This window comes from Cygnus atratus, chromosome Z, assembly GCF_013377495.2.
Source record: "Cygnus atratus isolate AKBS03 ecotype Queensland, Australia chromosome Z, CAtr_DNAZoo_HiC_assembly, whole genome shotgun sequence".
NCBI lineage: Eukaryota > Metazoa > Chordata > Aves > Anseriformes > Anatidae > Cygnus > Cygnus atratus.
Window position 1 is genome coordinate 12257491 of NC_066396.1, and position 23809 is coordinate 12281299.

Below are 23809 nucleotides of genomic sequence, written 5' to 3' on the forward strand. Positions count from 1 at the left end.
AGGTCTAGTTTTGATTTCCTCCATAGTGATATTACATAATTTATCAGATTTCACCATATGTTCCAATAACTACTCCTCAATTCATGTCTGAATTTGATCAAACAAGTTAAATCTCCTTGATATGAGACATTTAAAATAGATGAACCAAAGTTACACAAATAACTAAAAATGGAGTGAGGAAATCATATTTGCCAGCATTTCACATGGAAGAAAAGAGATCTACTGTAGAAGGTGGAACACCAAGACACATGGGTTTGGGACATATACTGATGGCCTGCTGTAAATCTACAGCATCAGGTATATCTTAGATTTGTTATGCACAAACAGATCAGTTGTACATCACGTGCACAGGACAAATGACATGTCCGGAATGCTTCTAACCCACTCCATTAGCATAGAAAGCCTGATCTACCTATTTGAACACAAATAATCCAACTGGAGAGACTGTTGCTGCTTTGTCTATTCTTCAGGACTGCAAGTGGCAGGATAGTAGATTACTTGCACTAAATTACTGGCAGTGTTAAAGCAGTTAACTGGTTTTAAAAAGTGGCTAACACCTCTTGCTCCCTAAATTAGTAATAATTGGTCAATATCATTTATACTAGTAAGATCTAGAATAAAAATTCAATTTAATTCACATCAAACTCCTTAAAGAAGACAGGCTATTTAACCAATCCATGGATTCAAGTGGCTGAAAAGCAAAGAAAAATGCCCATAAAGGTAGAAGATAGACCAAGAGAGAATATAAATAGAAGTGTTTGTATAGAATTAGGAAAAATGCGAGGAGGGGGAAAAGGTCAAGAAGATAAAAAAGTAGGAAAAGTATCCAGCTATGTACCCAACCTTCAAAATAACTATTAAATGCATCAGTAATAAACAGAAGCACAAGAGGAGGAAATCAAATGTGATACAAAACCACTCAAAAACTGAAAGTAAAAAATGAGTAAAAAAAGAAGAAATGGGAATGAGTAAATTTTTGGGAAGCAGAACACATTTCCTAATCCTCTTTTTTTCAATGTTAAGGTACATGTTTCTCTGAACATTTCTGGATCATAGTGCCTTTTCTCCAAGGACTTAATCCACAATTTCTAAAGCTAACTGTTGCACATATTCTAACAACTCTGATGTTAGAATGGCTCAGCATTAAGTATGCTCTTGTCTCTAACTTTCCTGTTGTACATTTTACATAGTTAATAAGAGTGAAATCATTTCTAGGTCACAAAAGTAGCCAAGTCTTCCCTGTCATCTTTGTTTCATTTCTTCCCCTGATGCGCTGGCATAAATTCTCATCAGGTCAGTGGTAAGTATCTTAGAAATGAAGCAATAAAATAAGGTCAATTTCAAGTTTTCTATAGCTGCCTTAAACATGCAGCAAAATGTCTGAAACACTCTATTTAGCTGGAAATATCTTATACATAAGATTTTTCTATAACTTAAATGAAATGGTAAAAACAGCAATTCTGGGGAAAAAAAAGTCAGATATTTGAAAAAAGAAGAAATGCAGAAGCACTGCCTTCACTGAAAAAAGGAGTGGGATGCAAGAAAAGAAGCATCAAAACTTGACAAAACCCATGGTCTTGAGTAGGTTTAGATTAAATTCACTGTAGAAAAAAAAGACACTAAGAAAGAAAATAAAACATAAAATAATGTTAAAAGAAAAATCACTATGATAATCAGATATGTCTCATTTCACAGTTTGCTTCAGCCCCTTCTTTTCTGTACAAGACACTTGGCAGTATCACTAATGAAAAAGGCTCATCTGGCTTTATCTGCAGATAAATTAACACTGATTTTTTTTTTGGAAAATACTGTCATGTAACACCAAAAGAAATACTGAAATAAGAAAAATACAATAATTAATATGAGTAAATCCAGATTAACGGTTTAAACATAGGGTTAATTAGAAGAGACATTTAATCACCTTTGATGTTATGTGACAATTTAAAACAGATAAGCACAACGAACTCCAGAGATTCTGCCAAACCAAGTAAAATTTAGTTGCTTGTTCATTCATTTTTATTTATTATGAAGCTTCAACTCAAGTGGAACAGTCTATTTTGCTTCCGAAACAAAACAAAAAATATTTTCTAGTTCAAGCAAAAACCAGACAACTTCTGAGAGCAATTTAAACTTTTCTATTTAAACTTCCTTTCCAACAAACCAAAAAATACTAAGTATTTTTCTCTTGCATTTATTTATCTCAGTTCCACTTGGATTTTAATTCTTTTAGATATAAAATGCTGGGATGAAATAACATGTATGTTGGAGTGTGAGTTTACTTAAGTGACCCATGCATTAATTAATTCTTAGTAGTAAAGAATAAGACTTCTTGAAAACGTTGACAACTATTCTGCATGTCAGTGTCCTATCTACAATATTTCTTATCACTGGGAAATTAACATATTTTTAATAGTGGTACACTTTTATGTAATTTTAGCCTGACTACAGAGATATAACAAAAATTAAAAAATTTCCAAAGTCCATCATACTTTAATTATTTCTTCTTCATTTCATAGCTAACTAAAACATGTCACATTACTTTCTTTTATAATATCTAGTTTTATTTTATATCAATGTTTTACTTACACAAGTGGAGTCTTTTAATCCATCTAACTGGGAAATGCATTCACTTGTTTGAATAATCCAGGTCTGACATTTAAATCAGATATACTGCATGTATGCTTTTGCCTGTGCATATCTCCCTCACTCCTGAGGGACACCTGCACAGTGAAGAACAGACAGATCTTGTTGCTCCCTGATAAGGTCACAGAGGCTTAGCTATAATGTAGCCTTGCTTAATCCTCATTGGTTTTGCCTACTGAGCACAAGGCTGTTTCCTTGACAACACAGCTGCAGTTGCCACAGCATCCGGAGCCACATGTGATGTCCAGGTTTAGGGTATGGCCCAGCTGAAAATCTATTATTCAATGTTATTTTCTACAAATCATTGTAGGCTAAAAATAAAATCAGTGAAAATCTTCCTTACGTTATATTTCTTCTGTTCATATTAAACCATTTGCTATTAATTACTTACAAAGCCATCCCCCATATGGGATGAACACTTCTGAAACTCAGGAGCCATGACAATTCTAGTCTTGTTGAGCACACAGTCTAAGGGCATTTTTTATTCAAGGCATGTCATTTGCATGCTATATGGAGGTAAGAATTAATCGTCAGTGTGAAATGTAATAAGGCAGACAGAATTAGGAAATGAATATTAAAAAAAAAAAAAAGCAGTAATAATCTTGAAAGTGGAAATACGACCAATGATATTACAAACAGTGAGAGGATTACACATAATATGAAAAACTGACATACCTTATCTCCAGTTAACCAGTTTTGAAGCTGAGAATCATGCAAGAGCATGCAAAGCCTATTACATTTTTAAAGCCTCACCTCACATTTTAACTGAAATAGTCAACTATCCTTCCTGTTGATGTAAGTAAGAGATTTGTCATTCAACAATATCACTATAATGACACTATTAAAATCATTCATAGGGTTTCTCTGCTGAAATAGCTAATGCATTAGGAAAAGTGATCCGGTGAATTTCCTTTCCATTCTATTAACACTTAATTAGAGAGAGGTTATATGATTTTAAAATGCTCACAGTGTGTTTATTGGTTACATGACACAGTAACCTTGCCCAACCTGTGTTTCTGCCTAATGAATACCAAATCTTCCTGGAGCTCTTACCCATGACTGGAATTCTTCCAGATTTAAATTGTCCTGGAAATTTCAGGGATAAGTTGTATCTGCCAGGTGTATACGCACATGACTGCTGGAAAACATCTTGCCTGTCAAATGGGAAGTGAATACTTGGCAATAGATGAAGATTTCAAAGGTATAAGTATGATTAAATCCTCTGGTTAGAGGTTGATGGTAGACAAATTCATGACAGTAGCGAAGTACAGAATTTCAACATTACTGGAATTAACTGCTGGAGGGCTGTATGACTTTTGGATGGTATTCTAGGTGATACATTCTACTTTAAAGAACAATAGATGCATGGAAATTCTACAGAGGTTACAGTGGTAGTCATAAATTAGCTGTGAGAAATACCACTCTCTGGGACTAACTGCCACAGAGCAGAAGTCCAATTTTTTAAACTCTATTATCTTCCAAAACAGCTTGTCTGCAAGCAAACTGCCAACTGAGAATAACCCACAGCCTGTATAAACTCCCAAACTTTGAAAATGTTTAGCAATGTCCTTGACAAAACTCTTCTCACATGTACTAATAAGGAAACAGCATGGACAACTTATTTCCAGTGAGGGGGTGAAAATTCCCTAGCAAAGCGCCATTTACTAACACAAGCACAAGAAAGGTGGTGAGCCCTCATGTGGCAAAACCTTCCTGATCTTGGAGCTTGGGGTCTGACCATAATCCAGCACCCAACTGTCAATAAAGCAGTGTCTTATAATGGTGAATAATAGTATCAACCAACCTCCAATGGTGAATTTAGAACTAATATAAAGTCTAGCCTCTTTCAAGCAATGGAAATAACGCTAACAGTGGACTCCATCTAGAAACCCCAGAACAAAATGAGTCTGATGGAATTCGAAATTGAGAAACAAAACAAAAATTTATAGCCAGAAATGTATTTGCAGAAGTAGAAGCCAGAAATCCTCTATTATTTCATAAGCCAGATGTCCAAATCAGTGCTTTCTCATAACTGATCAGTTTAATCACCTCCAGTAAAACAAGTTAAGAATTCCGAATTAGCCTGGAATATGAAAATTTCAAAAGATTTCTTTTTTTTTTTCTTCTGAGAAGGAGCATTACTGCTACTATAAATCAGTAGAGCTACTCAGCCTATGATATTTGTCCTAAAAATATTTCAGAGTAAGTATGTACTAAGAGTCAAGAAAAAAGTAGATGAGATTGTGTGACTGCTGATCTATAAAGCTATTTGTACTACCTGAAAATATATGGCTGGGAATAATAAATGAAATATATCTAATTAAGAACAGGATGGAAAGGTAGAAATAACGGTCAATGTGTGATGAGTAACAGCCATAAACACTAACTCATAAGCTCAAGATGTTGCAAGCTGGAATTTCTAATGTTCTATCAGTTTTGGCTGACTTAAATTTCACAGCTTCTCTGGGTACATGATTTGTTCTGAATGGTTAGATTTAGAAAATGACATTAAAGTTCTAGTTTCACATACATCAAGTGTAAATCTATGGTGAAAGACTAGAAATTGATATAGTAGTAGGAAGTAGGAAACAATGAAGATTGTGATTAGTATTGCAGGCAGTGATCTCAGGAAAACCTTGATCTAAAAACCTTTTTAACTAACCTTGGTCAATTCTGTGTAGCTAGAAGAGCAGCAGTGATAGCATGAAGCACTGGGATATAAGGGGATTACTGAACGTGTACGTAAATTCCCATCAAGTGGGAAATACACTATGAAAATCTGTAAGTTTAACAAGCAGGCAATAACAGCCACTGACCCACTGTAGTGGGTCAATGATGGGTAAATAGGCACGAGTTAGTCTTTCAATAGAGAGGGAGGGAGGAAGGGAGGGAGAAGTTAGGAAGCTTAAAGCGAAAAGTTTCAATACCAGTTTAGAGATGGATACAAAAATGAAATAGCGACAAACTACACAGTGCAACAATATTTTAGATAAATACACATAGAACATTATTCTAACTGCAGAAAAATGATTTTACAATAATTAAGATAAACAGTAAAGCAAGAGAAAACGCATCAGCTCTGTAGTTGAGTAAGTAAGTTACTATTTTAGAAATGCTCTTCAAAAAGTATAGGGAAAAATGATAAAATGAATCTAGACAGATAATCCCTACTACTAAATAACAGTTATGCTGCGCCCCAATGCATAGAATAGATACTTTATAAAATGACTTTATTGGTTTAAATTAGTTCACACAATGCTGACATGGTAACTCTGTATTGGCTTACTTTATATCTGATCGTGTATCAACTATCCTTCCACAGCTAATATAAAAATAAACAAGCTTTTACACAACTTTCGTTGTGTGCACTGCCAAATTTCACAGAAAGGCACTATGTGGCCACGTGCTGTAACCCACCCTGCACTGGGCAAATTCAGTACTAGCAAGTGAAACAAGAATGGGCTGAAGATGATATCCAAGCTACAGTTCTGTGTGACAGATGCAGTTGGCAGTGTTCTCTACCAGGATCAAGAAAAGAAACAGGATACGGAGATAGGTCTGGAGAAATAGGAAGAGTTTTGCTTTGTCCCCTGTTGCACTGGAACTTTATACTAGATATCCACTGAAAGGTGTCTAAGTGATTTTAGTTTAGATGGAACAAGATTGAAGGGAGTAAAGAAGCAGATAATAGCTTGACCTCATAGTTAATGGATTTGAAACGTCCAAGCCTGAATAAGGCATTGCAATGTACTTTGTGGTAAAAACACTTAGAAGAGAAGGACTTAATCAATTGAGAACACAGCAGTTTGTTTCTTAGCAACGCAGGTCACCAAGAATACATCACTCCACTCATAGAATTGTTTTCCTATTGAATACAGTTAAGTTTAAGTTTTCAGTTTTTCCTTTCAAATGCCTCAAGTGTGCAAACTTACATGACAGAAAAGATCAGTTTAGCACAACCACGAACATAGCCTTCCATGACAATGACCTTCCACCTTCAAGAACAACAGAGCTGAATGCTTTAGGAAAGTTGGTTTTGTCTTTTTTGGGGGTGGGTAGAGCTGTTTCTTTAAACACCTAACATACAATAAACAGTGTTTTCCAGCTGGATGGTCCATATTTACCATTTTAGTCCTGGGAAATCAGAAAAACTACAAATTTCATTGATTTCAGAAGAAAATATAAAATGTATAATCTGATTTATTTCCTACATACTATTTGCTACATAAATAACAAAGAAAATTTGGATCTTTTAAAGAATGCATTAAGAGAGAAAATATCAATTTGATATTAAGACAGTTCAGTGATTTGCAGGATATAACAGACCTAGTAAAATAATTGCAGCTAATTAATAGCATCTGGTGAATGAATACTTTTTATGCTTCAGTCTCCTAATGTTTTATAAGTTAGAAGTCTTTGATTTAGTGAAAACTTTCTTTAAACTTGTGAAAACTTATTTTGGATAGAATATTGCCTAAGCAAAACTATTAGCAATCAAATATATTGCTTATTCCAGTTCCGAGAAAGCTGTTATTTACAAAGGTGATTGAACCACACAAAATTCATATATTGCAGATGTAAAACAGTGAAGAGAGATTAAATGGCTTCTGGAAAGTGACAGGTCATCTGAAGTACCTTTATAAAGACTGTTCAGGCTGTAAAGATTGAGCACCCTGTGTTATCGATTCTCTGTGAAAACACTGTTATAAAGTATTCTACACATTGTTAGAATAATACATAATCAAAAAGCATTAACTACCAAGCAGATGAATGAACAAGCAGAAGAGAAACTTCATGAGATCCAGGAGTGACTTTTACACAAACTTCAACTACATTCATAGAGACAGCTCGTGTCATTATACAAAAACATATCTATAGAGAGCCCCAGAGTTATTAGAAATTCTGAAACAGATGACAACTGCAAACACAAATTTATTTGCATCATATATTTTGTATTTGTATCAGATAAAAAATCTATAGTTACGAAAGAAGCTTAATTTTCATAATCATCTTAAAGGCATCAGATGAAAAACACAGTAAAGAGTAAGTACAAATGCTTAAAAGAGAATAACAACTAACATTACAAATCTCGTTTTTAAAATTCTTTAAAAAGAATGACGAATGACTAAAAAACAAAAGTTTCAAGTTCAGTCCTTCTGGAGATCAGCATGTTATGGGCAGGACAAAAGCAATTGCAAAGCTAAGCAAATATATGTCTTTCTGCAATGGAAGAAGAAATAAGAAAGAAGAAAAGACACTAGTTAACAGAAAAGAATGCAAGTGTATGCAGTAGTTCATGTTTAACAACAAGATGTACAGAACAAAGTAGTTCATGTTTACACCCACTCTAGAAGAACTGAGATATATAATTCTAAAAGCAAGTTACAAACAAAATAACGTATTGAGCACAACTGTTATTTCACCACAATCAGGACCTGCAGCGAATGGCTTTCCTAGCAGATATGGTGGTATTGTGCATCTTATAAGCTAACCGAAGGAGTTGTGAGTGCCATGAACACCCCTTTTAAATATGAGCTACTCAGAATTCCCGATTTATTCCCATTGTCTCATCTTTAAACTAGGTAATTATGTCCTGTTTACTGCAGGCTGAGTTCCACCATCCTAGCTCACCAAGAAACTCCTCAAAAATTCCACTATCTATTTCCTTGAATTTTTATTGAAGGTAATGCTCATCAGATTGTAACACGGATCTGTGAAAAATAACTTTGGTCACTTGAAAGATGCTGATATTATACTTACAAGGTAGATTCTCTACTAATACCATGTTAATGTGATCAGTGAACTGAAACTTGTCAGTCATTCCTGATTCACATAGAGGGAATTCTCTTTGTATTTCTTCTCTCCTAGGAAATCTCTATTTGATATTTTCCTATATTCCCTATATCTTTTTTCTTGAAACTTTTTGGTTTCTTTCCTTTGAGATCACTTACTTTCTGGATCCACTACTGAATAGCTCAGATAATTATGACTTAAATAATTCATAACTCTGAAAAAATTCAGTCATAATTCACCAGCTTCAAAATGAATTAAATTTAAAACACAGTCAAGCACACTGGAAGATAATGAAACTGCAGCTAAGATTATAAAGTTTCAGCCAACAACAACGTATACTTGTTAAACAGGTATATATATTAATTGCTCAAAACGTTCTAAAACTAGCAAGTAACAGTGTAAGAAGGATAAGCAACTGTAAGCAGTCTCGCATGTGTTAGGTCAGGTGAAATTATTTGTGAAAGTATTACAATTCTAATGAATAATTTCAGCTGAAAAAGCAGAAATGTAAGGTTTCAATTTAGATTTTTTTTTCAAAACAAGTTTTGTTTATTAAATTAAATTCAATTTTAAAAAAAGATGGAAATTTTCATCAAGATTGGCAGGGAATCTAGTATAAACATTTCTGATTGACTTCATCAAGGTATAGAAAACAGAAAATTTTCATCATCTACAATAAAAAAGCAGACAAAATGGTTACATGACTTACATCATGTCACACAATCAGCAGCTTGGGCAGGAGCAGGAATTTATACTTGTTTCAAAAACCCAATGGATTCTTTCAGCTTGCAGTATCTGAAAGGAGAGCTAAGCACAGGTTAAAAAGGAAGCAGTAATACAGGTACTAAAATCAGAAAGAACATTTTCTGTTTCCTAAAAATAATGTAGCTTCCAGCATTAGAGAATGTATTTTTAAAGGATTGTTGATAGATTTTTCTTACTGTTGTACTTAATGACAACTTGTCATGTGTTCAGGTAATTACCAAAAGTCTAACAGCAAAATGAAATAACCCAAACTGCCAGCAACTTCAAGTATCTGTCATATATGCTTTCAATCACTGCAACTCCAATTTCAAGTTCCATATCATAATTATCCTTCATTACAATAATAATGTTAAGACATGAAAGTAATTTCTGCTAATCTTAATTGTCCTACAGTAGTAATTTGTTTAACTACCTGCTTGTCTCTATATTCCTTGCTTAAAATTTTCCAGTATGACAATATTTTTTGTATTGCATAATTATAAAAATGTTAAATAATTGATCCCTTTTCATTAAATAATGAAGTTTTAAGATGTGGCCTGTGCATCTTACAAGAAAACACAAACATCTGATATCTTTTGCTCTCACCTTTCTCCCAGTAAGTCTTCTAAAACCAGTGCTAGCAGAGTCTCAAACTCTTTCATCATTCAGTGTTGGAATGTGCCCTTTAAAATTTGTAATATTTCAGCAAACTTCTAGATGCAAATGTAGAAATAAAGCCCACATGAAATCTCACGTAGTCTTTACAGTACGACAGAAGAAGTTACTGTTTCTAGTTTTGATAAAATTCAGTCACTTTAGAAAATATCACTAAAAGAATAAAGTAATTAAAATGATTTAAAACAAAACATTCTTTATACAATGAACACATTTCAACACAAGGCAGCAAATATATTTAAACTTCCTATTAAGTAATGAGAAAGTTTCTACAGTATTAAACACCTTATTGTATCTTTATTCTTTCTCAGAGTTGATCGTATTGATAAACTACAAAGAAATTCCATGTCAGAAAATTTCTCAAAGGAACTTGTAGCAAGGTGGTTGTCAGTCTCTTTTCTCAAAGGACAAGTGATAGGACACAGGGAAATGTCATCAAGTTGTGCCAGGGGAGACTTAGATGGGAAATCAGGAAGAATTTATTCATGGAAAAGGTGGTTAGGCACTGGAACTGGCTGCCCAGGGAAGTGGTGGAGTTGCCATCCCTGCAGGTATTTAAGAAACCTGTGGATGTGGTGCTTACGGACACAGTTTAGTTGTAGACTTGGTAGTTATGTGGATGGCTGGACTTGATGATCATAAAGGTCTTTTTCCAACCTAAGTGATTCTACAATCCTCTCTGTAAGAAGATAGATGGGCCTAAAGGCAAGACACACAAGATATACAACACAACAAATTACAATATTCTCAAGATGAGGAAAGGTTAACTTTTTAAGGACATTTAACCTAATGGAAAAGATAAGTGTTACTACACCCCTAGGCTAATCACAACAGACATAAGGAAACGTATTATTTTCATGGTGTGAAAATATTCTGTCTCCAAAACTAATACAAAGCTGGTTCTTAATCCCTTTCCTGCATTCTTCCACTTCTGTCTATATTTTCACAGGCTAGCAAACTCTAGCTTCTCCACCCTTCCTACTTCTTTCAAGACTGCCACTCTCTCCAACCAAGTGACTGTACCATCCTTTGACTTCTTAGATGTTTCCTGTCTCCTGCACAGCTCCCAGTCTTAGCCTCTTCATTCACTGCATTCTTGACTGTAAGATTATCATATCTTCCCAGTTGCAAGGAGCTCTTTTTTTTTTTTTTTTTTAAATAATGCTATTCTTTTGACAGAAAGTAGCTTCACATTTAGGAGGTAGGATACCTCCTGCCTTGAACATTAAATCTGGTATGTGAAGTACATAAATTCTGCTGTCTCAGTACAGGTTCTTTTCAGTTTTTTAATTATTATTATGTCGTTCAATAGTAAGAAGTGAAGAAATTCAGATTTTAGCAGACCTGAATTTTGGAAATGTGTGCAGCTATATTGAAAGTCAACAACAAAACTGTACTTCCAGAAGAATGCAAAGAGGTGGCATCCCTGTCATAGGGATCCTTTTGATGGAGTTATTGACGACTCTCTTGGAGGAGGAATGGATAATGTTAACAGCAAAGAATACATTAATGAAAAATCTCAAGGAAGGGAAAAAAAAAAAAAAGAGTAAGCTGCTCCTCAGATACCTCCTTCATTAAGGGTACAAAATACCATATTTACCATTCTTGGTTGCTTCAAAGAGTACTTAATAATTTATTCTATCAACTGAAGACTTGCCAGAACATGTCCTGGGGCTTCTGTTCCCCTTAGGAAATAAATTTTTTACTCAATCAGTCTGCTTGAAGATTGGTCATGTTAGTTAAGCAATGTTATTTTGATGGATATCAGCCAAAATGCTATCCAAATCATACACTTGGAAATCTAACGATGACCTCTGTGCTATATAATTCACCCACAAACTGGCACTATTTGGTTTATCTTTTGTGACCTAATCCTGAATGCAAATTGTTCCATCTGCAAAGACAAATTGCACTTTTTCTCATTCCTGTCTCCAAGACAGTAAAAGCTTAAGCAACCCAGAATTAAATGGACAACAGCTAATTGAAGATTTTGTGATTACATGTGAAAAACTTTTAGTTACAGACCGGTATCATCAGTCCTCTGATACAGGGATTTGAAGCATATTCACTCAACCATGCTTCATAGTAACTGTGCTTTTCATACATACAATACCAGCTTCCAAACAACTGCATTCAGTAATTTGGTACATGAGGAACATTTTTCTGTTCATGGTCAAAGAACAACAAAAGTTTAAACAACTCTGTCACCTTACAATTCTGTCGTCAACTACTCCACAAAAAAAAAAAAAAAAAAAAAAAAAAAAAAAAAAAGAGGGAGAGAGAAGAGATGTTCATGAAAAACGTATCTCATTCAAGCTTCCTTTTTAGCTCCCTATATTGGGCCCATGCTTACAGTCAATTTCATAAGCCCTCAAAAGCTAATGTTGAATATTGTCAATAAAAATCCTTGCAAAATGTTGCCCAGATTGCATCTATCAGCAGTTGCTTAGAGAACTTTCAAGTGCGCTCAACTTCATGTAACTCAAATGTTACAACATTTTTAAGAATGCTGCTTGCATATTATACATGTTGTTTTGATTGAGATGTTACAATTAATCTGCACCATCTTGAGCCAAGACAGGAAAGCCAAATGGATTGCTGCAAAAAGTAATGAAAAAAGTAATGTCATTAATGTGGCTAGATGAAAAGCTTCACTAGATTAACAAGGAGCTCTAGAAAATTCAGGCCAGGTGCAATGTAAAATATAAAATAGAGCCAAGACAAGGTAAATTAAAAAACACTTCATAGACATGCCTCAAGCTTAATCCTTTCAAATGGCAGAGTAAAATAGATCATGGAAAAGGAGCAGCTGTTTGGTTCATAAGCAAATCTATAATTACCTGCAATTAAGGATTTAAAACCAATATGAATCAGTTCTAACATTGGCTGCCACAAAGCTTTAGCCCAATTAATATCTGAAGAACAACTGTCATATTATTATAGTGATCTATAGATCACTACTGATATGATTAGCATATCAATAATTTTTACTAAAATTGTTGGAGAAGGTTAGTTAAATAATACAATTGCTCCATGTTCTCCTTTTGGTTCTGCTGTTACTCCAAGTAGACTTAAAAGAGGAAAAAAAGAAAGGCATAGCTTACAGAAGCAAAGGAAGGAGTTGAATTTAGACAGAAAGCTATGTTTATACAATGTAAATTATGTTACACAAAATGTGCATCATATATAACAAAATCAATGTTGGTTTTACGCACATCTATTCAGTCTTTCATTGTTTATAAAATGACTCTTGATACATTCAGTTCATAATTCAGATAATATTCCACACTGCTTTGCAAATCTTCAGAGGCAGCTGCTGGACAGATAATGTACCCATACTTTGACATGTCTCTTTAAAATCCAGATCAAATCCTTCAGAGACTGAGATCTTCATTATGATTTTTTCTATTTTCAACTTTGTCTTTGACTCCCCAGTTGCAAAGATCACTCTATCATCACACACGGTAAACAGGCTGAAGTGCAGGAACAAAACCCTCTTACCAGTCCATACTTTATTCACATACCCAGACTTGGCTATTGATGCTCCCTCTGTATCAGTTATTAAAAATCCAGTGTGAATTTTGACCAGAATTTGCACCTCATCACCAGCCGCCAAGTGTTCCATAAACAAAACGTCCTAAGGGCACCGTAGACCTACCCATACATTATCAGCATCACTATCTACTTTGTTCACATGGATAAGGAGTGAGAGGAGTCAATACAAATTATTTGCTTTTACTTACATTTCTGTATCTGCTTGTTTATTTTTACATTTGGGGACTCCAATGGTTTCTATGTGTAACAAGGAATATGACTTCCAGTGACGGTGGGAAGGTTGATGTGGGAAATGCTTTACTTAGTGTGCCAGAAACAGTAATTCTGCCTTTCAGAGCTATAGGAGGGTAACCTAATACTCTTATAGGTATACTACTCCTTATGAATTTGGAAAAGATTCATTTTCTATGGCTGCATCTACAGCAAGGTTTACCTTGATTTGAAAATCTTCAGAAAAAAAAAATTAACAACAAACAACATCAGCTATGACAAAGTTTACATTTTACATCAACCCTTATACCAGGCTAATGTTGCTCACACACAGTTAAATTACACAGTACCAAGACATTTATCATTGCAGATTACTAAATTAAAATACTGAAAAGACAGTGGAGGACACATTTATTTCCCAGTACGAATACAATATTTTTAAAAAACAAAGTTGAAAAGTAAACAAGCATACTTTTATGCCAGTTCATAATGAATTTTCCCTCTACATGATTTTTGCACTTTTCTCCTTTGACAACGACTGATGTTAAAGTGAAGATAAAATTAATATTTTTTTCCGGTGCCAAAAAAAGTAAGTAATTGCAAGCTACACCATGTCAATCCTTTTTTCATTTTTTGAAATGCATCTCATTCTTAAGCTCTAAGATAAAGCCATTAAATAAGCTGCTACTGATTAATATTTTCTCACAAAATAGGGTATTACATATATAACAGATTTATGAAGGGTTAGCCTCATATAGATGGAGTAACACATGAATTATATATGCTTACACAGATATACATATATATGCATGTATATGAAAATAGATACACTCACTAAACTTTATTCTGAAATATAAGAAAAATGTATGTGATCTGTCAATGAAAAAAACACTACAATGCAAGTACACATTTACTTTTATAATCATATCACCTGCTTCTAAATTTTCACAGAATCACAGAACTGCAGGGGTTGGAAGGGACATCAAGAGATCAAATTTTGAAGTTATGTATGCAAAAAAAAGCACATACTCTTGAAGAGACCCAATAGTTCATGTACATGATAGAGAAGGAAGAAAAAAAAAACTGTCAAAAAACATACAAAGAATACAGAAAAACATAACCAGTCATAATAACATTTAATTTAGCACTTTGGGCAAAATGGTCGATAGAAATATGTACATTTAAGGTCTATATGATAACTATTTTAGCAGTAAAAGTTCAGGTAATATGTTAAGGGTTGTACAGTGAAACAAAAAAACTCGCCACCTTGATACTGACTGCTCTGGGATAAATCAAAGAGAGAAACAGATAATACAGAAAAAGGGACAGTGGAGGAGAGCAATATACTGATGATTTCTCTGATAGCTTTATTCCTTGTAAGAAAAACATCTTGCAGTCTTACACAGAAATACAGAATAGTGCTTTAAAAGATTGTAACACCAGATCCACTGTCAGTGCTGTAGGGCAATATAATATCAAGTATTCAGAAGATATGCCTGAATTAGGAAGAACTTGGCATACACTGTCACCTACCAGAAAAGGCAAAGAATTTTGATGACACTGTAACAAGCATTAAAGTTGAAACCAAAAAAAAGATGGTTGAGCAACATTAAGACAGGCAAAGCAGCATAGTCCATTAGCAAGAAATATGATCTACATCTGTCAGTTTAAGCTGTGGTGATTTCCATAGGTTATCTGTCAATTAAATGATAGACTGCAGTATATTTTGATAGGGACAGTAAAGAAAGAGGACAGCTTAGCATTCAGCTGTAGATAGCACGCTAAGAATTAACCTCCATTTATGACTTAACTGATTTAAATCCCAGTTAAATTTAAACAGAATATTTAAAGTTCTAAAGAGGGTAGATTTAGATTAGATAAATGGAAGAAATTATTTACTCAGAGGTTGGTGAGGCACTGGCACAGGCTGCCCGGAGAAGCTGTGAATGCCCCACCCTGGACATGTTCAAGGCCAGGCTGGATGGGGCTTTGAGTAGCCTGGTCTGGTGGGAGGTGTCCCTGCCTATGGCAGGGGGGTTGAAATTAGATGGTCTTTAAGGTTCCATCCAACCCAAAACATTCTGTGATTGTATGAAAGTTAAACACCAAACTAATAAAAAAAATCCCAAACTAGAAAATAGATTTTTAATCTTCTTCTGATACATTTTTCTTAGGCAACACAGGCTCTTCTAGCATAATCCTAGCATAAGTGAAATTCCGAGTCATGGGTAAAAATTAAATAGTAATTATTGGCAATAACTAGAAATTTAAACATATCTTTTACTCCACTTGAACATAAACACTGCCTATAGAAGCCATCAAAAGACCACACCTGTCATGAATGAGAACTAGTACATTGATAATGTCAAGTCAGACTGATTCCTAATGTTTTAGCAGGCTGGCATTTCATTGTGAAGAATGGTATCTTCTGTCCCTGAATTCGATTTTTTTTCCCTTTAAAAATAAGAATAAAATGGATCCACTATAAAGTGGAATAAATAGGACACACATCCCCAAATTAAAAAAAAAAAAGATACTGTAAATACATTGAATTTGTAAATAAAAAATCATAAATTGTGTACAAGAATAAAACTGTTCACATATATGAAGAAAATCCAAGTTGATAACTTGATTGAAAGTAAATCTTCAAACCAAAAAAATCCGTGTAACTACAGTACTCACAACAAAAGATTAAAGGAAAACAGTATACTTTCCTAAATCCCTTAAGTATTGAATCTCTGCAGTAAATTACTATAAAACTGTTCTGAACACGAGCTAGAACAGCACACATACAGACCTTTCTGTGGCTTGAAAAATACCACTTCAAAGCCTGTGTATAGGTTTAAATGTGACTGGGACATATAAAAGGTACCTTGCCAACTTTCCATCAAAAATTACTCATCATCAAAACCTTTCTTACAGTTTTAGATGACCGAAAGCTAAGAGCTGAACCATATATATAACCAATATAACCATCCTAGAACTTGCTTATTAATGATTTTATCTTACTGCTTTACATATTTACTAGCTTGAAGGTGTTGAAATATTTCCAGGCTTTCAGTATGTCAGCAATACAGCATACGTTTCATACTGTTCAATGAAGTGTTTAATCATACAACAACAGTTAATTATCAATTATATGAACCAGTGAGAACACTGATAAATCCAGGTATAGTAAACTCAGTGTTTGCTAGTAAAATTCTGTGTATCTTAATAAATTTATATATATCAAAGAAGTTGTACACTGTTATTTACTGTGATATGCGTGCTTTTTTAAGCTTTAAATTATCTTTCTCAGTGATATTTTAGAATATCACCTACGATATTTTAGGGCCTTCAGCTCAATGTCTTTGATCACAAAGTTGTAAGTCTTACACTTTTTTTAGCATGTAAATATATTATTTTCTTCTGGCTGCTCTGAATTAGCAGATTGCAAAGGGACTACTGACATTGGACTTGCTAGACTTCATGACGTGAGGGCAAAATCACTTGCTTAAACTCACATATTCTCTTCTTATTACTGTGGAGGTATCCTATATATTTAGATCACGAGTTTTACTTGCATGGACAAGATCTATATAATTCTCTTTCTACTAGGAAAAATTTGTGGAAGAAGGATGGGTTTACAGACTGGTTAAAGAAAAGTGTAGAAGAATTTTAGGCCTTCTAGCATTTCTGAAATAAGAAGTAAATAAAATAAATGGAATCTACTGAGTAAAGCAGAAGAAAACGCTCTCTTCAGTGAAGAAATAATGACAGCATAGAAAGAAGAGAGGTAGCACAGGGAAGATGAGACAGCGAGCTGGTCTTGCATTCAAGAAAATAAAAATTGATAGAAAAACAGCATGCTTCCTGAGTAGTCACAAATTCAAGTAAAACTTACAGGCTTTAATAAAACTTATAGTAGTATCAGTTGAAGAAGGAGGAGGAAATAAGGAACATACCAGAAAGCAGAGGTTGGACAAATCTGGATAAAATTCGGCTCAGGTCTGAAATGGAACTTCTCATAGAATTACAAGTGTTTTTTTTAAATTATTTTTATTTTTAGAAATTTTGCCAGTACACACAAAAGGGTTGAACTGCTATTACTTTTTTTTTTCCCCAAACACTACTCCAGAGAATTACAGTTACAGCATTAAGAATGTACACAGAACACATATGTAACACATACTATACCTGAATATATAGATTAGGATAAATAAGGTTTTAAATAGGCACATTATGGCGCAGTATCTCTTAAGAACTTCTTGGTGCTTACAAGGACAATACACAAAAAATAAGAAATTAAGTAATTTAGAATTTTATGCTTCAATGCTGAGTACAACCTTAGATTGTTTCACCTACACGAAACTAGTGCAGAGACAATTATTTGACACGACACCAGTAAGACAGGTTCAGCATACGATTGTGATAAAGAAGGTAAATGTATTTTTCCCATCAGGGAAAAGTGGTAAGCAATGCTTTGTGATAATTCATTAAAAAAGATCAAAGATGGATCACCAATAGAAGTCAGAATAAATTACCAAACAGAATGTCTAAAAGTTGTGGCTAGTACTGCTAACCCACAAGCCTAAATGTCTAAAATGTCTCCTGATCCTGGCTGTTATCTAGGCAGCAGGTAAGCGATCTCCTGACAGATTTACAGACCAAAAAGAATTCTGAGAATTTCTGTCAAGCACTATCACTGTCTCTAATTATCTACCACACATATTTCTTGCTAAAATAACTCATAGAATTTTGCCATGTATTTTACTCCTAATGATTGAAGACACATTTAGGTTAGAACCAAAATTATCATTTCCATTTTTTCTTTTTTTTTTTTTTTTTTAAGTAACATTCATACTATCAAGTATCTCTTGCTAAAGACAATTGTTATAACTTATTTATATGTTTAATAAATCTTCAAATAGATTTAATATCTCTATTATTTAGTAATTACATAATTTATGATTCCATTATTTGTCCTGAATTTCCTACAGCCTATCATCTTGCAAAACACACATTTTATTTTCTGCTTGTTAATTTCCACACTATAGACATGTCTCATAAACTATGGCTTGAACCACACCTGGACATTATAATGGATCCTCCCAGAAACGTTCAACACTTACGCCCTCTTCACTTGCAAGGATAACTTCATCATAAAATAAAAATGAATTGCCATATTCAGCTCAAAGATGAAGGGAAAAAACTAACCATATATGAAAGTTTCTGTTGTGTAATATGGACACGGTAAATAATAAATCACAAAGCAAAACAAAATGTACATGTCACAATTATCAAAAAAATAGTGGCTGCTGTTCTATATCCTGACATGTTATACATAGGACAGAAATACCTATTTTTAATCTTTCAAAAGGTTATCAATAGTAGCTCTTAAATACAGATGTGATTGGGACAACAGAAACAAATTATCTAATTTCAAAAAAATAGGCAAGCAATGTTACTGAGCCTACCTCACAAAAAGAAAACAATGAACAAGACATATTGATAAAAAAAACCTCCCATATTCATTATCTACTGTTGCACCAGCCAGCTGATGAATGATAAATTCAAAAGGCAAATGTTGTATTTGTATAACTAATCAAATTTGAAAAAATGTATACTTATATCATGAAGGAAGAATATATTAAGTGAATTACATTTAGAATTCAGAAAAAAATATACAGTGATTTTATTTTCATTCAGATAAGTAACTATAGGAAAGGAACAACATTGCTGCAGCAAGAAAGAACTTTTTTGCTTGTTTATTAATGATTTGAAATAATGAATTTAGTGCTCGCAAAAGTCCTTCCAAAACCATAGGATGTTCTCATAAAATATTTAAAAACACGCAGACACATACTTGCATATTCACATATACTCTACAAATATTTTTTCTTATCTTACAGGTTTCTGTAAATCTCGGTGTCATAAAACAGAGGAGCCTGGGTTTGACTGCTCAAAGTGTCCTTTATTTTTCCGCTACAGGTGGTTTGGAATTGCTGTGACCACCAAGATCCATTTCCACTAGTAAATCCATTTCCATATTAAAATACCTAAAGCAAATCAAACTAATTCCTTAGCTTTAGACACAAATGATAAGATGAACAGTTTTTGAAGAACTTGAATTAAAATTTCTATCAATTTAACTCCTACACTATCTCATTTTGTATGAATGTCTGGATCTGTAAGAAAGTAATTACAATGCCACAATATAATTTATTTGCTTTTTGGTTATTTTTGCCATTCCTGGGCTTTCAGTATGTCTTCTTTCTCCTCGTGGATCAGAAACTTTTAAAGGCATAGAAAGAATTACTGAAGAGAGTTTCCCTAGGCAGTTAATCATAGGAAGCAGTTGCACAATCCCAGAAATAAATGAATATTAGGTTCCACATATTATATTATGCAGTAAATTATTAAATTTTATTGGCACAGTCTATATATAAAAATGAGATGAAGTTGGAGCTGAGTAAGCTGTAAAGTCTGTCAGACATACTTATTTCTTGTTTCAAAATTAAAACTATTTTTCCACATCTCACCTGGCCCATTGAAGTAATATCATACATTAATTTATAAACTAACATTTCAAAGCAAATCGTAAAATTTATTTGATTTAAAATAACTTAATAAACAGTATGCTGCACTTGCATAGGCTTGGACCTCTTTTTATTCCAGAAAGAGAGAGAGAGAGAGAGAGAGAGAGAAAGGGAGAAAGAGGGAGAGAGGGGGACAGAATCACAGAATCATCTAGGTTGGAAGAGACCTCCAAGATCATCTAGTCCAACCTCTGACCTAACACTAACAAGTCCTTCACTTAACCATATCACTAAGCTCTACATCTAAACGTCTCTTAAAGACCTCCAGGGATGGTGACTCAACCACTCCCCTGGGCAGCCCATTCCAATGCCTAACAACCCTTTCAGTAAAGAAGTTCTTCCTAGTATCCAACCTAAACCTCCACTGGTGCAACTTTAGCCCATTCCCCCTTGTCCTGTCACCAGGCATGTGGGAGAATAGACCAACCCCTACCTCTCTACAGGCTCCTTTAAGGTACCTGTAGAGTGCGATAAGGTCGCCCCGAGCCTCCTCTTCTCCAGGCTGAACAATCCCAGCTCCCTCAGCCGCTCCTCGTAAGACTTGTTCTCCAGACCCCACACCAGCTTCGTTGCCCTTCTCTGGACTCTCTCGAGCACCTCCATGTCCTTCTTGTAGCGAGGGGCCCAAAACTGAACACAGTACTCGAGGTGCGGCCTCACCAGAGCAGAGTACAGGGGGACAATCTAGCCTAGGACAACCCTAGCCCTGCTGGCCACACTGTTTCTTATGCAAGCCAGGATGCTCTTGGCCTTCTTGGCCACCTGAGCACACTGCTGGCTCATATTCAGCTGCCTATCAACCTGTACTCCCAGGTCCTTCTCAGCCAGGCAGCTTTCTAACCACCCATCTCCCAGCCTGTAGCTCTGCTTGGGGTTGTTACACCCCAGGTGCAGGACCTGGCACTTGGCCTTGTTGAACTTCATACAGTTGGCCTCAGCCCATCCGTCCAGCCTATCCAGATCCTCCTGCAGAGCCTTCCTGCCCTCGAGCAGATCGACACACGCACCTAACTTGGTGTCATCTGCAAACTTACTGAGAGTGCACTCAATCCCCTCATCCAGATCATCGATAAAGATATTGAAGAGGACTGGCCCCAGTACCGAGCCTGGGGGACTCCACTAGTGACCGGCCTCCAACTGGGTTTGACTCCATTCACCACGACTCTTTGGGCCCAGATACCCAGGCAGTTTCTAACCCAGCGAAGTGTACGCCAGTCCAAGCCACGAGCAGCCAGTTTCTTGAGGAGAATGTTGTGGGAAACAGTATCAAAAACCTTACTGAAGTCAAGGTAGACCACATCCACAGCCTTTCCTTCATCCACTAAGCGTGTCACTTTGTCATAGGAGGCGATGAGGTTTATCAAGCAGGACCTACCTTTCATAAACCCATGCTGACTGGGCCTGATCGCCTGGTTGCCCTGTAAGTGCTGCATTATGAAACTCAAGATAATCTGCTCCATGAGCTTCCCTGGCACTGAGGTCAAACTAACAGGCCTATAGTTCCCCGGGTCTACCCTCCGGCCCTTCTTGTCGATGGGTGTCACGTTTGCTAGCCGCCAGTCAACTGGGACCTCCCCTGATAGCCAGGACTGCCAATAAATGATGGAAAGCAGCTTGGCCAGCTCCTCCGCCAGTTCTTGCAGTACCCTCGGGTGGATCCCATCCGGCCCCATCGACTTGCATACATCTGAGTGCTGTAGCAGGTCGCCAACCATTTCCTCGTGGATAGTGAGGGTCACATCCTGCTCCCCATCCCCTTCCACCAGCTCAGGGTACTGGGTATCCAGAGAACAACTGGTTTTGCCGCTAAAGACTGAGGCAAAGAAGGCAGTAAGCACCTCAGCCTTTTCCTCATCTTTTGTAACTAAGCTTCCCACTGCGTCCAGTAAAGGATGGAGATTCTCCTTAGTCCTCCTTTTTGTGTTGATGTATTTGTAAAAACATTTTTTGTTATCTTTAACAGCAGTAGCCAGATTGAGCTCCAGATGAGCTTTGGCCTTTCTAATTTTGTCCCTGCACAGCCTCGCAACATCCTTATAGTCCTCGTGAGTGGCCCGCCCTCTTTTCCAAAGATTATAAACCCCCTTTTTTCTCCTAAACTCAAGCCACAACTCTCTGTTCAGCCAGGCCGGTCTTCTTCCATGCTGGCTCGTCTTTGGGCATGTGGGGACAGACCGCTCCTGAGCCATTAAGATCTCCTTCTTGAAGAGTGCCCAGCCTTCCTGGACTCCTCTGCCCTTCAGAACCACCTCCAAAGGGACTCTGCCAACCAGTGTCTAAATTTACTCTAATTTGCTAACAACTGTGGATTAAAGAACAATTGTGAAAGCCTGATGTTCTACCAAGAACATTTCCAATGTACAGAATGCCTGACCAATGTTCTCATTCAACATAATGAGAAAGAATGAGTATCTAAGGCTTTTAAGTACTGGCATTAGGTGCAAAGATGCTAGCCAAATTCCAGATTACTTAGTTACATTTGCTTACTTGCATTCCCTCTCCACTTCAGATCTGACACACTATTCTTCATTTCATACCTTAAAAATAGAATCAAACACAATTGTTAATGCACAGTAGATGTCCATTTCTAAGCAAAAAAAGTAGTCGCGTTTCAGTAGCAGCCAAAAGGATCCTAGTTATATTACAAATATTCTTTAGTAATTCTAGACAAAAGCTACAGACAAATGGTGCCCAATTCATGAGCATTTATTGAATGATGAAGATTAAACACTAAGTGATTAGACCTTATGAGTACTTCAGATAAACTCACAATTTCTAACTGGATGGAAAACTCTGGCTTCATTAACTTGATTTGTATCTTACAGAGAATCACTATACCAGAGAATAAATTCAACTATGCACAGCAAAAATGAACCATCTGAATTTTATTTGCTACTTAGCTGCCTGCTATGTAGGCAAAAATGAACAACTACAAGAAAAACATTCACATAATGTAAGTTGTAACCATATTATAAAACAGATGTGTGTGTGCGTGTGTGGATGTGGATAATTATGGGGAATTACCAAAAAACATCCCTTGCCAGTACAGTCTATATTTCCTATAGTAGAGAAATTATGGTTCTTAATTTGAAGATTCTACCTCGGCCATAGAACTAAAGCACCTTCTATCCCCTTGATTCCTTTTTTTCCATCCATAATGGAACCCACTTGTTGGCTAGCTATCTGTACCAGCCACATTCCTTTATGAATTTTTATCCAGTTCCAGCCTCTAATGCTCAATTTGTTTTACCCCTTGCTCACTGCCTTTCCCAACTACACCTAATGTACCACTAAGGGATAACAGCCTGCATCCCACAATCTCTGCCTTTTTTATGGAAAAAAAAAACCTTAACATAGAGTTATAAAAGGAAAGAAATTGGTAGTAAAAGGAAAATAAATTATTAAGAATGAAATGCTCAAAAATCAGTAATCATTTCAGTGGCATCACAGCAGCCTCTAAAATAAATAGGCCCTTAATTCCCCACTCCCTTATGTATTTGCTTAAAGCTATATCTACACATTAATCTCTAATTTTCTCATATCCTACAATGTCCTTAAGACATATACTCATTATTCAGACAGGTTTTAATAAGCTTTCTACTTTCTTTTGT

General features: G+C 35.5%; 1 protein-coding gene across 1 annotated transcript in view; it reads right to left on the bottom strand.

Moving 5' to 3' along the window:
* PRLR (prolactin receptor) overlaps positions 1-23809 on the bottom strand; it is a 158505-nt gene that overhangs the window by 129784 nt on the left and 4912 nt on the right. Inside the window, exons 3-4 of the mRNA XM_050716327.1 lie at positions 9787-9893; positions 9146-9231 (exon numbers count right to left, since the gene is read on the bottom strand). The gene's annotated coding sequence lies outside the window, so the exon portion shown is untranslated. The remainder of the gene's footprint in view (positions 1-9145; positions 9232-9786; positions 9894-23809) is intronic.